Raw genomic sequence first — 16,276 nt, 5'->3', positions numbered from 1 at the left:
TCGTTTGTGCTCACTTATGTTACTTGTTACCTTGCTTTTTTTATTGTTACTATTACAAAAATCAATATCTATTATGATTACTACACTTGTATCACCATCTCTTCGCCGAACAAGTGCACCTATACAATTTACCATTGTATTCGGTGTGCTGGGTACACAAGAGACTCTTTGTTATTTGGTTGCAGGGTTGTTTTAGAGAGACCATCTTCATACTACGCCTCCCATGGATTGATAAACCTTAGCTAATCCACTTGAGGGAAATTTGCTACTGTCCTACAAAACTCTGCGCTTGGAGGCCCAACACGAGTCTACAAGAACAAGTTGTGAAGTAGACATTAGCACTCTATCTCAGATATTGCTCCGCCGATTGCCACCATGGTCAAACGGGGAAGAAAGGCATACACACCTAGTCTACGACGGCCTCTTGGAGTGAAACTGGATATCTGATATCTTCGGTACCTTAACCCCGATTGCAACGATCGAGTACATTGTGTTGGGAAACGTTGCATGGAAAGCAAAAAAAATTCTACGCACACGCAAGATCTATCCATGGAGATGCATAGAAACAAAGGGGAGAGTGTGTCTATGTATCCTCATAGACCGTAAGCGGAAGCGTTTAGTAACGCGGTTGATGTAGTCGAACTTCTTCGCGGTCCAACCGATCGAGTACCAAACGTACGACACCTCCGCGTTCAACACACGTTCAACTCGATGACGTCCTCGCCTTCTTGATCTAGCAAGATGGCGAAGTAGTGGATGAGTTCCGGCAGCACGACGACGTGGTGACGGTGATGGTGAAGCTATCTCCGTAGGGCTTCGCCTAAGCACTACGAAAATATGACCGAGGGACTAAACTGTGGAGGGGGCGCCGCACACGGCTAAGCAATTGTCGTGGTTATGTGTGGCGGCCCCTCCCACATATATATAGGTGGGGGAGGGATGAGGCAGCCTGGAGGCGCCCCCCAAGTGGGGCCGAATACCACTTGGGGTCCTGCCCCAAGTCGCACCCCCTGCCATGTATAGGTGTGGGACGAAGGCATGGGAGGGTGGCGTCCCCCCTTCCTTTCTCACATGAGGAGGGAAAGGCAGGAGGGGCCACCCCTCCCCTTTCCTTCCCCTAGGGACGGTCGGCCAGGGAAGGGGCACACCAGCCCCCTTGTGGGTTGTTCTGTCCCCACCTTTGGCCCATTAGGCCGATACAACTACATGGGGTGTCTGGAACCCCTTCCGGCGATCCGATGACTACCCGGTGCTCTCCGAAACTCTTCTGGTGTCCGAATATCATCGTCCTATATATCAATCTTTACCTCCGGACCATTTTGGAGCTCCTCGTCATGTCCATGATCTCATCTTGGACTCTGAACTACATTCGGTCACCAAATCCATATAACTCAAATAACAATATATCGTCAACGAACATTAAGAGTGCAGACCCTACGGGTTCGAGAACTATGTAGACATGACCGAGACACCTCTCCGGTCAATAACCAATAGCGGAACCTGGATGCCCATATTAGATCCTACATATTCTACGAAGATCTTTATCGGTCGAACCTTATGACAACATACGTAATTCCCTTTATCCATCGGTATGTTACTTGCCTGAGATTCGATCATCGGTATCATCATACCTAGTTCAATCTTGTTACCGACAAGTCTCTTTACTCGTTACGTAATACATCATCCAACAACTAACTTCTTCGTCACTTTGCTTGCAAGGCTTCTTATGATGTGTATTACCGAGAGGGCCGAGAGATACCTCTCTGATACTCGGAGTGACAAATACTAATCTTGATCAATGCCTACTCAACAAACGCCTTTGGACATACCTGTAGAGCATCTTTATGATCACCCAGTTACATTGTGCCATTTGATAGCACACAAGGTATTCCTTTGCCATCCAGGTAATCTAAGGAATATGTATTTGAATTAAGAGAGCAATAGCAATAAACTAAACGATTAATATGCAAAGCTAACGGATGGGTCTTGTCCATCACATCATTCTCCTAATGATGTGATCCTGTTATCAAATGACAACACGTGTCTATGGTTAGGAAACCTTCACCATCTTTGATCAACGAACTAGTCTAGTAGAGGCTTACTTGGGACATAGTATTTATTTATGTATTCACACATGTATTTAAGTTTTCGATCAATACAATTCTAGCAAGAATAATAAACCTTTATCATGAATAAGGAAATATAGAATAACAACTTTATTATTGCCTCTAGGGCATATTTCCTTCAGTCTCCCACTTGCACTAGACTCAATAATGTAGATTACATTGTAATGAATCTAACACCCATGGAGTCTTGGTGCTGGTCATGTTTTCTCACGGAAGAGGCTTAGTCGACGGGTCTACCACATTCAGATCCGTATGTATTTGGCAAATCTCTATGCCTCCATCCTTGACCTTTTCACGAATGGAGTTCAAGCGTCTCTTGATGTGTTTGGTTCTCTTGTGAAACCTGGATTCTTTCGCCAAGGCAACTGCTCCAGTGTTGTCACAAAAGATTTTCATTGGACCGGATGCACTCGGTATTACACCCAAATCGGATATGAACTCCTTCATCCAGACTCCTTCATGTGCTGCTTCCGAAGCAGCTATGTACTTTGCTTCACACGTAGATCCCGCCACGACGCTCTGCTTGGAACTGCACCAATTGATAGCTCCACCATTCAATATAAATACGTATCCGGTTTGTGACTTAGGGTCATCTGGATCAGTGTTAAAGCTAGCATCGACGTAACCATTTACGACGAGCTCTTCGTCACCTCCATAAATGAGAACATATCCTTAGTCCTCTTCAGGTATTTCAGGATGTTCTTGACTGTTATCTAGTGATCCACTCCTGTAATACTTTGGTACCTCCCTGCAAAACTTATGGCAAGGCACACATCAGGTCTAGTGCAGAACATAGCATACATGATAGAACCTATGGCTGAGGCATGGGGAATGACTTTCATTTTCTCTCTATCTTCTGCAGTGGTTGGGCTTTGAGTCTGACTCAATTTCACACCTTGTAACACGGGTAAGAACCCTTTCTTTGACTGGTCCATTTTGAACTTATTCAAAACTTTATCAAGGTATGCTTTGTGAAAGTCCTATTAAGCGTCTCAGTCTATACCCCTATAGAACTTGATGCCCAATATATAAGCAGCTTCACCGAGGTCTTTCATTGAAAAATTCTTATTCAAGTATCCTTTTACGATACCCGGAAATTCTATATCATTCCCGATCAATAATATGTCAACCACATATAATATCAGAAATGCTACAGAGCTCCCACTCACTTTCTTGTAAATACAGGCTTCACCATAAGTCTGTATAAAACCATATGCTTTGATCACCTCATCAAAGCGTATATTCCAACTCTGAGATGCTTGCACCAGTCCATAGATGGATCGCTGGAGCTTGCACACTTTGTTAGCACCTTTAGAATCGACAAACCTTCTGCTTGCATCATATACAACTCTTCTTTAAGAAATCCATTAAGGAATGCAGCTTTGACGTCCATTTGCCAGATTTCATAATTATAAAATGTGTCAATTGCTAACATGATTTGGACTGAGTTAAGCATCGCTACGGGTGACAAGGTCTCATCGTAGCCAACCCCTTGAACTTGTTGAAAACCTTTCGCGACAAGTCGAGCTTTGTAGATGGTGACATCACCATCAATGTATGTCTTCTTCTTGCAGATCCATTTATTCTCAATGGCTTGCCGATCATCGGGCAAGTCCACCAAAAGTCCACACTTTGTTCTCATATATGGACCCTATCTCAGATTTCATGGCCTTAAGCCACTTATTGGAATCTAGGCTCATCATAGCTTCTTCATAGTTCTTAGGTTCGCCATGGTCTAATAACATGACTTCCAGGACAGGATTATCGTACCACTCTGGTGTGGAACATGCTCTGTTCGACCTACGAGGTCCGGTAGTAACTTGATCTGAACTTTCATGATCATCATTAATAGCTTCCTCTCTAGTTGGTGTAGGCATCATGGGAACGGATTTCTCTGATGTGCTACTCTCCAAATTTAGAGAAGGTACAATTACTTCATCAAGTTTTACTTTCCTCCCACTCACTTCTTTCGAGAGAAACTCCTTCTCTAGAAAGGTTCCATTCTTGGCAACAAAGATCTTGCCTTCGGATCTGCGGTAGAAGGTGTACCCAATTGTTTCCTTAGGGTATCCTATGAAGATGCATTTCTCCTATTTGGGTTCGAGCTTATCAGGAGAAGCCTTTTGACATAAGTGTAGCAACCCCAAACTTTAAAAATGATAGGTTAGGTTTCTTGCCAACCATGGTTCATACGATATCGTCTCAATGGATTTAGACGGTGCCCTATTTAATGTGAATGTAGTTGTCTCTAACGCATAACCCCAAAATGATAGTGGTAATCGGTAAGAGACATCATGGAACGCACCTTATCCAATAAAGTACGGTTACGACGTTCAGACACGCCATTACGTTGTGGTGTTCCAGGTGGCGTGACTTGTGAAACAATTCCACATTGTTTTAAATTAAGGCCACAATCGTAACTCAAATATTCGCCTCCGCGATCAGATTGTAGAAACTTTATTTTCTTGTTACGATGATTCTCCATTTCACTCTGAAATTCTTTGAACTTTTTCAAATGTTTCATACTTGTGTTCCATAAAGTAGATATACCCATACCTACTCAAATCATCTGTGAAGCTCGGAAAATAATGATACCCGTCGTGTGCCTCAACACTCATCGGACCGCATACATTGATATGTATTATTTCCATAAGTCATTAGCTCGCTCCATTGTTTTGGAGAACGAAGTTTTAGTCATCTTGCCCATGAGGCATGGTTCACAAGTATCAAATGATTCATAATCAAGTGATTCCAAAAGTCCATCCGCATGGAGTTTCTTCATGCGCTTTACACCAATATGACCTAAACGACAGTGCCACAAGTATGTTGCACTATCATTATCAACTTTGCATCTTTTGGCATCAATATTATGAATATGTGTATCACTACGATCGAGATTCAATAATAATAGACCATTCATAAAGGGTGCATGACCATAAAAGATATTACTCATATAAATAGAACAACCATTATTCTCCGATTTAAATGAATAACCATCTCACAATAAACAAGATCCAGATATAATGTTCATGCTCAACGCGGGCACCAAATAACAATTATTGAGGTCTAAAACTAATCCCGAAGGTAGATGTAGAGGTAGCATGCCGACGGCGATCACATCGACCTTGGAACCATTCCCGACGCGCATCGTCACCTCGTCCTTAGTCAATCTTCGGTTATTCCGCAGCTCTTGTTTCGAGTTACAAATATGAGAAACCAAACCAGTATCAAATACCCAAGCGCTACTACGAGAATTAGTAAGGTACACATCAATAACATGTATATCAAATATACCTTTGTTCACTTTGCCATCCTTCTTATCCGCCAAGTATTTGGGACTGTTCCTCTTCTAGTGACCATTCCCTTTGCAGTAGAAGCACTAAGTTTCAGGCTTGGGTCTAGCTTTGGGTTTCTTCCCGGGAGTGGCAACTTGCTTGCCATTCTTCTTGAAGTTCCCTTTCTTTCCCTTGCCTTTTTTGTTGAAACTAGTGGTCTTATTAACCATCAACACTTGATGCTCCTTATTGATTACTACCTCTACAGCCTTAAGCATTGCTAAGAGCTCAGGAATCGTTTTATTCATCCCTTGCATACTATAGTTCATCATGAAACCTTTGTAGCTTGGCGGCAGTGTTTGAAGAACTCTGTCAATAACACTATCAACTGGAAGATCAACTCCCAGCTGAGTCAAGTGGTTATGATACCCAGACATTTTGAGTATGTGTTCATTGACGGAACTGTTCTCCTCCATCTTGTAGCTATAGAACTTGTTGGAGACTTCATATCTCTCAACCTGGGCATTTTCTTGAAATATTAACTTCAACTCTTGGAACATCTCATATGCTCCATGATGTTCAAAACGTCTTTGAAGTCCCGGTTCTAAGCCGTAAAGCATGGCACACCGAACTATTGAGTAGCCATCAGACCGCGTTTGCCAGATGTTCACAATGTCTAGATTAGAGGGAGTGGGCTTGTCACCTAGCGGTGCATCAAGGACATAATTCTTTTGTGCAGCAATGAGGATAATTCTCAAGTTACCGACCCAGTCAATGTAGTTGCTACCATCATCTTTCAACTTAGCTTTCTCTACAAACGCGTTAAAATTCAGGGGAACGGTAGCTCGGGCCATTGATCATAGATATGCAAAACTATAAGACTAAGTTCACGATAAATTAAGTTCAATTAATCAAATTACAAATGAACTCCCACTTAAATAAACATCCCTCAAGTTATCTAAGTGATACATGATCCAAATCAACTAACCCATGTCCGATCATCACGTGAGATGGAGTAGTCATCAATGGCGAACATCTCTATGTTGATCATATCTACTATATGACTCACGTTCGACCTTTTGGTCTCCAGTCTTCCAAGACCATGTATGTACATGCTAGGCTCGTCAAGTTTAACCCAAGTATTCTGCATGTGCAAAACTGTCTTACATCCATTGTATGTGAACGTAGAGTCTATCACACCCGATCATCACAAGGTGCTTCAAAATGACAGACTTTGGCAACGGTGCATACTCGGGGAGAACACTTTTATCTTGAAATTTAGTGAAGGGATCATATTATAATTCTACCGCCATTCTAAGCAAAATAAGATGCATAAAGGATAAACATCACATGCAAACAAAACATGTGACATGATATGGCCATCATCATCTTATGCTTTTGATATCCATCTCCAAAGCACCGTCATGATCTCCATCGCCACCGGCTCGACACCATGATCTCCATCGTTGCGTCGGGATCGTCTCGCCAACTATTGCTTCTACAACTATTGGTAATGCATAGCGATAAAGTAAAGGAATTACATGGCACTTGCATTTCATACAATAATTAAGAGACAACCCTAAGGCTCCTGTCGGTTGTCTATATTACAAAAGATGATCATCTCATACATCAACATATATCACACCATATCTTGACCATATCACATCACAACATGCCCTGCAAAAACAAGTTAGACGTCTTCTACTTTGTTGTTGCAAGTTTTATGTGGCTGCTACGGGCTTATAGAAAGAACCATTCTTAACTACACAAAAACCACAACGATGATTATCAAGTTTGCTGTTTTAACCTTCTTCAAGGACCGGCCGTAGTCAAATTTGATTCAACTAGAGTAGGAGAAACAGACACCCGCCAGCCACCTTTTATGCAAAACAAGTTGCATGTCAATTGGTGGAACCGGTCTCATGTGCGTGGACATGTAAGGTTGGTCCGGGCCGCTTCATCCCACAATACCGCCGAATCAAAATAAGACATCAGTGGTAAGCAATATGACTATCACCGCCCACAACTCTTTGTGTTCTACTCGTGCATATCATCTATGCATACACCTGGCTCTGATACCACTGTTGGGAAACGGTGCATGGAAAATAAAAAGATTCTACGCACACGCAAGATCTATCCATGGAGATGCATAGCAACAAAGGGGAGAGTGTGTCTACGTACCCTCGTAGACTGTAAGCGGAAGCATTTAGTAACGCGGTTGATGTAGTCGAACTTCTTCGCGATCCAACCGATCGAGTACCGAACGTACGACACCTCCGTGTTCAGCACACATTCAGATCGATGACGGCCTCGCCTTATTGATCCAGCAAGACGGCGAAGTAGTGGATGAGTTTTGGTAGCACAACGGCGTGGTGACGATGATAGTGAAGCTATCTCCGCAGGGCTTCGCCTAAGCACTACGAAAATATGACCGAGGGACTAAACTATGGAGGGGGACGCCGCACACGGCTAAGAAATTGTCGTGGTTATGTGTGGCGCCCCCTCCCACATATATATAGGTGGGAGAAGGAGGGGGCAGCGTGGAGGCGCCCCAAGTGGGGCCGAATCCCACTTGGGGTCCTGCCCCAAGCCACGCCCCGTGCCATGTATAGGTGAGGGAGGAAGGTGATACGTCTCCAACGTATCTATAATTTTTTATTGTTCCATGCTATTATATTGTCTATTTTGGATGATTAATGGGCTTTAATATGCTCTTTTATATTATTTTTTGGACTAACCTACTAACCGGAGGCCCAGTGCCAGTTTCTGGTTTTTGCCTATTTCAGTGTTTCGCAGAAAAGGAATACCAAACGGAATCCAAACGGAATGAAACCTTCATGATGATCTTTCTTGGACCGAAAGCAAACCAGGAGACTTGGTGTGGAAGTCTGGAACTCCGTGAGGCGGCCACGAGATAGGAGGGCGTGCCTAGTGGGGGTAGGCGCGCCCCCCACCCTCGTGCGCCCCATGGAGTTCCACCGACGTACTTCTTTCGCCTATATATACTCTTATACCCTAAAAACACCAGGGGGAGCCACGAAACCACTTTTCCACCGCCGCCACCTTCTGTGCCCATGAGATCCCATCTGGGGACCTTTTCTGGTGATCTGCCAGAGGGGGAATCAATCACGGAGGGCTTCTAGATCAACACCATAGCCTCTCCGATGAAGCGTGAGTAGTTTACCACAGACCTTCGGGTCCATAGTTATTAGCTAGATGGCTTATTCTCTCTCTTTGATATCCATACGAAGTTCTCCTTGATGTTTTGGAGATCTATTCGATGTAATACTCTTTTGCAGTGTGTTTGCCGAGATCCGATGAATTGTGGGTTTATGAACTTGATTATCTATGAATATTATCTGGTTCTTCTCTGAATTCTTATATGCATGATTTGAAATCTTTGCAAGTCTCTTTGAATTATCGGTTTAGTTTGGCCTACTAGATTGATCTTTCTTGCAATGGGAGAAGTGCTTAGCTTTGGGTTCAATCTTGCGGTGTCCTTTCCCAGTGACAGCAGGGGCAGCAAGCCACGTATTGTATTGCTGTCATCGAGGATAAAAAGATGGGGTTTATATCATATTGCTTGAGTTTATCCCTCTACATCATGTCATCTTGCTTAAAGCATTACTCTATTATTATGAACTTAATACTCTAGATGCATGCTGGATAGCGGTTGATGTGTGCGGTAATAGTAGTAGATGCAGAATCGTTTCGATCTACTTGACACGGACATGATGCCTATATTCATGATCATTGCCTTAGATATCTTCATAACTTTGCACTTTTCTATCAATTGTTCGGCAGTAATTTGTTCACCCACCGTAATACAAGCTATCATGAGAGAAGCCACTAGTGAAACCTATGGCCCCCAGGTCTCTTTCTTACCATATTGCATCTCTTTTATTATCGCATCTCGTTTACTATTTTGCAATCTTTATTTTCCCATCTATACAACAAAATACCAAAAATATTTATCTTATTATCTCTATCAGATCTCACTTTCACAAGTGACCGTGAAGGGATTGACAACCCCTTTATCATGTTGGTTGCGAGGTTCTTGATTGTTTGTGCAGGTACTAGGTGACTTGTTTGTAGTCTCCTACTGGATTGATACCTTGGTTCTCAAAAACTGAGGGAAATACTTACGCTACTTTGCTACATCACCCTTTCCTCTTCAAGGGAAAACCAACGCATGCTCAAGAGGTAGCAAGAAGGATTTCTGGCGCCGTTGCCGGGGAGATCTACGACAATTCAAGACATACCAAGTACCCATCATAAACTCTTCTCCCTCGCATTACATTATTTGCCATTTTGAAAGTGCAACTATCCCTAGGTGGTTTTGGTATTCATAACAACATATAGCTCATTGAGCTAATGCTATTCCAAGATGATTATTTCAGGAAAGCTCAATGATTGGCATGGCATGGATGTGAAAGTGGAACCCTCAAAATGCTAAGGACAAAGGATTGGCTCAAGCTCAAAATTTCAAGACTCTTCATTTTATATTTTAGTGATCCAAGATCACATTGAGTCTTTAGGAAAAGCCAATACTATCAAGGAGGGATGAGGTGTTGCTTAATGAGCCTCTTGCTTCATGTGCTTAGTGATATGCTCCAAAACCCTCAACTACTTTCCCATATCCACATATGACCTAAACCCTAAGCCAAACTCGGTCCTACCGATTCTTCCTATCCGGCGCCACCGAGTTTCACTCGTCATTAGCCACTGCCAAACCCTAGCAATTCGGTTCTACCGATAGGGATCTCGGTCTCACCGAGATGAGGTTGCAAACTCTCTGTTTCCCTTTCGTAACTTTTCGGTCTCACCGAAAGAGCGAATCGGTCCCACCGAGATTGCAATGTAAACTCAGTGTTTCCCCTTTGTAACTTTTCGGTCTCACCGAAAGAGCAAATCGGTCCCACCGAGTTTGTTTGACCAACTCTCTGGTTAGCTAATTACCAAATTCGGTCTCACCGAGTTTGTGTAATCGGTCTCACCGAGATTACGTTATGCCCAAACCCTAACCATATCGGTCCTACCGAGTTGCATGTCAGTCCCACCGAAAATCCCTAACGGTCACTAGGTTTACATTTTCGGTCCGACCGAGTTTATTGATTCGGTCCCACCGAGATTGGGAAACTGTGTAATGGTTGGATTTTGTGTGGAGGCTATATATATCCCTCCACCTCCCTCTCATTCGATGAGAGAGCCATCAGAACACACACACCATTCCAACTCATATGTTCTGAGAGAGAACCACCTACTCATGTGTTGAGACCAAGATATTCCATTCCTACCATATGAATCTTGATCTCTAGCCTTCCCAAGTTGCTTTCCACTCAAATCTTCTTTCCACTAAATCCAAATCCTATGAGAGAGAGTTGAGTGTTGGGGAGACTATCATTTGAAGCACAAGAGCAAGGAGTTCATTACCTACACACCATTTGTTACTTCTTGGAGAGTGGTGTCTCCTAGATTGGCTAGGTGTCACTTGGGAGCCTCCGACAAGATTGTGGAGTTGAACCAAGGAGTTTGTAAGGGCAAGGAGATCGCCTACTTCGTGAAGATCTACCGCTAGTGAGGCAAGTCCTGTGTGGGCGATGGCCATGGTGGGATAGACAAGGTTGCTTCTTTGTGGACCCTTTGTGGGTGGTTGCTTCTTCGTGGACCCTTCGTGGGTGGAGCCCTGTGTGGACTCGCGCAACCATTACCCTTCGTGGGTTGAAGTCTCCATCAACGTGGATGTAGGATAGCACCACCTATCCGAACCACGGGAAAAACATCCGTGTCTCCAATTGCGTTTGAATTCTCCAAACCCTTCCCTTTACATTCTTGCAAGTTGCATGCTTTACTTTCCGCTGCCTATATACTCTTTGCATGCTTGCATGAATTATGTGATGATTGCTTGACTTGTCCTAAAATAGCTAAAATCTGCCAAGAACTAAAATTGGGAAAAGGTTAAGCTTTTATTTGGTCAAGTAGTCTAATCACCCCCCCTCTAGACATACTTTCGATCCTACAAGTGGTATCAGAGCCTTGGTCTCCATTTGCTTTGATCTCCGTAGCTTTTGGTGGTCATAGCCTTGGTTTCACAACCTAGGAGAGTATGGCGTCTAGCGAGGGAAATTATCACCGTAGAGGTCCTTACTTTGATGGTACTAATTTTGCTAGTTGGAAGCATAAAATGAAAATGCATATTCTTGGACATAACCCCGCTGTTTGGGCTATTGTGTGTGTTGGCTTGCAAGGTGACTTCTTTGATGGGAGAGAACCAAACCGTGAAGCTACCGCGGATGAGTTGAAGATGTTGCAATACAATGCGAAGAAAATTTGGGACACTTTGATTGATATGTACGAAGGTACCGACTCCGTCAAGGAATCCAAGTTGGATGTGCTTCAAAGCCAACTTGACAAGTTCAAGATGAAGGATGGTGAAGGTGTCGCTGAAATGTACTCTAGGCTTGCTCTCATCACAAATGAGATTGCCGGCTTAGGAAGTGAAGAGATGACCGACAGATTCATCATCAAGAAGGTTCTAAGAGCCTTGGATGGAAAATATGATACCGTGTGCACATTGATCCAAATGATGCCCAATTACAAAGATCTCAAGCCAACGGAGGTGATTAGAAGAATTGTTGCTCATGAGATGTCACTTAAGGATAAAGAGGAACTTCACAACAAATCAAGTGGTGCCTATAAAGCCTCATGTGAAGCCCCTACATCATCAAGTGAGAAACAAGACTTCAATGAAGAATTGAGCTTAATGGTGAAGAACTTCAACAAGTTCTACAAGAGTAGAAGCAAAGATAGAAGCTTCAAGTCAAGGTCCTACAATGACAAAAGATCTTCTAGTCGAGAGTGAAACTGCTACAATTGTGGAAGACCCGGACACTATTCCAATGAGTGTACGGCTCCCTACAAGAGAAGAGAAGATTCTCCAAGAAGAAGAAGCAAAGAATCACCACCAAGAGAGATAAGGAGTAGAGATGATCGTTATGAACGAAGATACTCATGGAGAAGCAAGGATTCGGAAAGAAAGGAAAAATCATCAAGGAGCTACACAAGACGAAGACATCAAGCTCATGTTGGTGAATGGGTATCCGGCTCCGACTCCGACAGCCACTCCGAGAGAAGTTATCACTCCGACTCCGAAGATACTCAAGATGAAGGTGTTGCCGGTCTAGCACTTGTGTCAACCAACTCCTATGACATATTTAACTCGCCAAATGAAGGAATTGGAAGATGCTTCATGGCCAAAGGTCCTAAGGTAACACACCCCGAGTATGTTGATTTCAATAGTGATGAAGATGACTTGTTAGGTGATGATTTGCTTGTTGACAACTCTAGTGATGAATACTATGATGAAACGTCAATTAAACATGCTATTCAAGATAAAACGTATGACAATGATAAGGAGAAGATTGAGGCTCTAACTAAAGAACTAAACACTCTTAAGTTAGCTCATGAAACTATCTTCGAAGATCATCGAGAACTTTTAAGAGCTCATGAGAAATTACGCTTTGAAAAGCTTAATCTTGAGCAAGAGCATGAGTTCTTAAAAGCAATCAATGATGATCTCCGCAAGAAAAGCTCTTCTTACATTGCCAAGCGTTTACTCTTATCCACTTACATGCCTCAAGTCAAGTCTAGTAACAAGAACAAGAAAGATTCTTCCTCTAGCAGTAACAATGATCATGTTAAATCCAATATTGTTGCTTCTAGTAGTTCTCTTGATTCCACTAATGATTCTCTTAGCCAAGTTACACTTGAGCAAGAAAATAGCTTATTGAAGGGAATTATAGAGAAAGGAGTGTACAAAAGCCTTACCGGGAGTAAGCAATTCGAGGAAATTGTGCGCAAGCAAGGAATGCACCGGAAGAATCAAGGTGTTGGTTTTGAACGAAAGTTCAATGCCAATGGAGTTGAGTGGGAAGAAGATCAATACCCCAAGACAAAGTTTGTCCCTCAGCAAGAGAAGTATGATGCTTCTTTCAAGGGGACACAAGCTCAAGATGATCTTCCACCACAAGACTACAAGCAAAAAGGCAAGGACAAGCTTCAAGAGGAAATTGATGCATTTGAAGAAGCTCCTAAGACCTTAGTCAAGTGGATTCCCAAGACTACTTCAAGTTCCACTTCATCGAGTACGACTACAACTCCAAGGATTCCCATCAAGATGATGTGGATCCAAAAGAAGAAGAACTAGAGAGTTCTTGAGGGTGACTCCGCCAACATACCTCACTCTTATCATGTTGGCAAGAACAAGTGCAATCAACTTCCACATCTTGCACTAGTTCAAGGAGTCACAAACCCTCTTGTTGGTAAGACAAGGGACAAGGTAACCTAAAAGTTTTCATGGACATCATCCTTTGTGTGCATCACTCTATGTCTATGGATATCCTTGTTTGTTCCTTGTGGGACTAACCCATGTAGGTATTGAAAGTGCAAATTCACTCAAATGGATAGCTCCAAGTGATCTACATCAACATTGAGCATCCACATCTTCAACATCTACATGAAGTCATCATCGACAAAACCCAAGGTTAGTTCATCCCTCTTAGGGGGGATATCACATCTAGGGGGAGCTCTACTCTAAGACTTGAGCCAAAGCAACTCTAAAGATGTGAACACAACAATGCTTTATGTAAAAGTGGTAACCCCACTTGAGCTTAAACGATGAGTATGACCTATGATCAAGTGCTCTCACTTGACTCCTAAGTCAATATACTCATATATAGATGACCTAGTCATCGCAAATTGCTTGGTAGATGCTAGAATTGGTTGTGCATGCCTTGCCACATATTTCATTTGCCATCTTATTGTGTGAGCATGCTGGTTGCATATTTTACTCATTCGAGGACATCCACTTGTTGCTTTGATTGTTTGGTTTTATCTTTCTTTTGCCAAGTGGATGGACAAGAATGCCTAAGTACCTCCTCTAGCTATCTATGCTTTTCTCGTCTCAAAATCTATTCATGCTGCATCACAAAATTTGATCAAGTCAGATTTGAACCACTCTGTGTGAGGAGCGCTCGGAGTCCTCGATTCGTCATAGACTTAAACTTCCAAAGCCTCTTTTTGGTTCTCGGTCTGACCGATACCCCACTTTCGGTCCTACCGAGATCACTAAGTTGATCTAGGTTTTCGATCTCGGTGCAACCGATTTGAACCTTTCGGTCACACCGAGTTTCAGTAACTGCCTGCAGTTATGAATCTCGGTGCCACCGAGTTGTTCCACTCGGTCACACCGACAGGGTCGGGCTATATATAGTCACGGGCAAAATTTTGGAAATTTCTCCGAACCCCTTCGCCCGCGCGATAGCCTGCTTTGCCCTCGTGGTTTCCGGATCGTCTTCTCGCCGCCAGCCGCCTCCAGTAGCTGGTCTCCGTCGCCGTCAATGGGAATTCTGCCCCGCTGTTGCCGCCGTAGCAAGTCCCCGCCGAACTAGGGTATGGACTTGATCCTTGTGCTATTCTCCAATCTGATTTCTAGCACATTGTGTTCTTCATGACTCTTGCCACGATTGAAACACTCCTATCTAGTCAAAACGCCCGTAGATTAGCTTTGATTCGAAAATTCTAGGTTTAGGTTTCCGCCGAAACCATCTCGGACCCACCGAGTTGAAAAACTCGGTCCCACCGATTTGGCTTATGCCATTGCACAAGTGAAACTCGGTCTGACCGAGAATTACTTATCGGTGTGACCGATTTTGGAACTTTGTGAAACCCTAGCAGTCTCGGTGCCACCGAACTGTGACTCGGTCCTACCGAGTTCACTAGTTTAGGTTCCAAAACTGCTTCGGTATCACCGAGTTTGAAAATCGGTAGATCCGAGATGATTTCAGTGGGAAACTAAAACTAAGTTTTTGGATCATTCTTTTGCAAAAATCTCTGCATTTTGTGAAGCTCATTCTTTTCTACCTCATCTATAAACTGTTCACAAGGTCAGCAGTCAGTCTGCAGCATGTCTGATCAAAGTGATAGCCAGAATGTGTCAGAACAGCAAGTGGTGATGAGTGAGGGCACTAGTCCTTCCAGTTCTTCTGATGAAGGCAGCAGGAGCACCCCTAGCAATTTGCCAAAGGCTGCCACGAGACAGAGGAAGAAGAGGACTTCAGATTCCGAAGATGAGGACTATGTGGCAGAGGAAGAGGCCACTTCCAAGAGAGTTGAGCCAGCTCAAGGCACTAAGCCAGGCCTGAAAATCAAAAGGCCAGCAGGCAGGCAGCCAATGTCAAAGGCCAGAATGTCAACTGAGAAGCCCATAGAGCCAGTTGCAGCTGAGGTCAAGAAAAGAAAGGAAAGGGTGAAAAAGACTGTGGCTAGAGTGCTTGGCAAAGCTTCCATCATGGAAGAGGAAGAAGAAGAAGTAGCTGCACCAGCACCCAAGGCACCCAAGCTAATGGGAGATGCCATAAAATCAGGGGGAGCTGCTTCCAAGGCCAAGCCAGCTCCAAAGCCAAAACCAAAGAGGAATACAAGGAGCATTCCTGCAGCTGAGAAGAACAAGGCCCCAGTGCCTGAGACTGTTGCAGAAGAAGAGGAAGAGAATGTCCTAAGGAAGCTAAAGCCCAAGATCCCAGACCACAACGATGCTCATCCTGTGGCTGAGGATATGAAGCTCAGGAGAGATTCAGGGCTGAGGAAGTGGAGAGAAGCAGACCCGTATGCTTCAAGGAGAAGGACAGCAGTTGACTACAGATTTCACACCAAGGAGCAGCAAGATTTCTATGAGACTGTGCTGCTAGATAAGAAGCCCATTGTATGTGATATGAGATGGGTCGACTGGGAATATATCAAGGAAAACGAAGAGCACTATCCTGGAGTGCAAGACAGCTTCATAGCTTGTGGAGTAGCTGACTTTGTTGGGCAGAA

General features: G+C 43.6%; 1 pseudogene; it reads right to left on the bottom strand.

Annotated features, from left to right (window-relative positions):
* Window positions 1–1,802: 1,802 nt before the first annotated feature.
* LOC147979901 (uncharacterized) lies at window positions 1,803–6,255 on the bottom strand (annotated as a pseudogene).
* Between the last annotated feature and the right edge of the window lie 10,021 nt (window positions 6,256–16,276).

This window comes from Triticum urartu, chromosome 3A (genome assembly GCF_056163025.1).
Source record: "Triticum urartu cultivar PI428250 chromosome 3A, HENAU_Tu73, whole genome shotgun sequence".
Classification (NCBI taxonomy): domain Eukaryota; kingdom Viridiplantae; phylum Streptophyta; class Magnoliopsida; order Poales; family Poaceae; genus Triticum; species Triticum urartu.
Note: the sequence above shows the minus strand (reverse complement) of the source record. Positions and strands in the feature narration are given on the sequence as shown.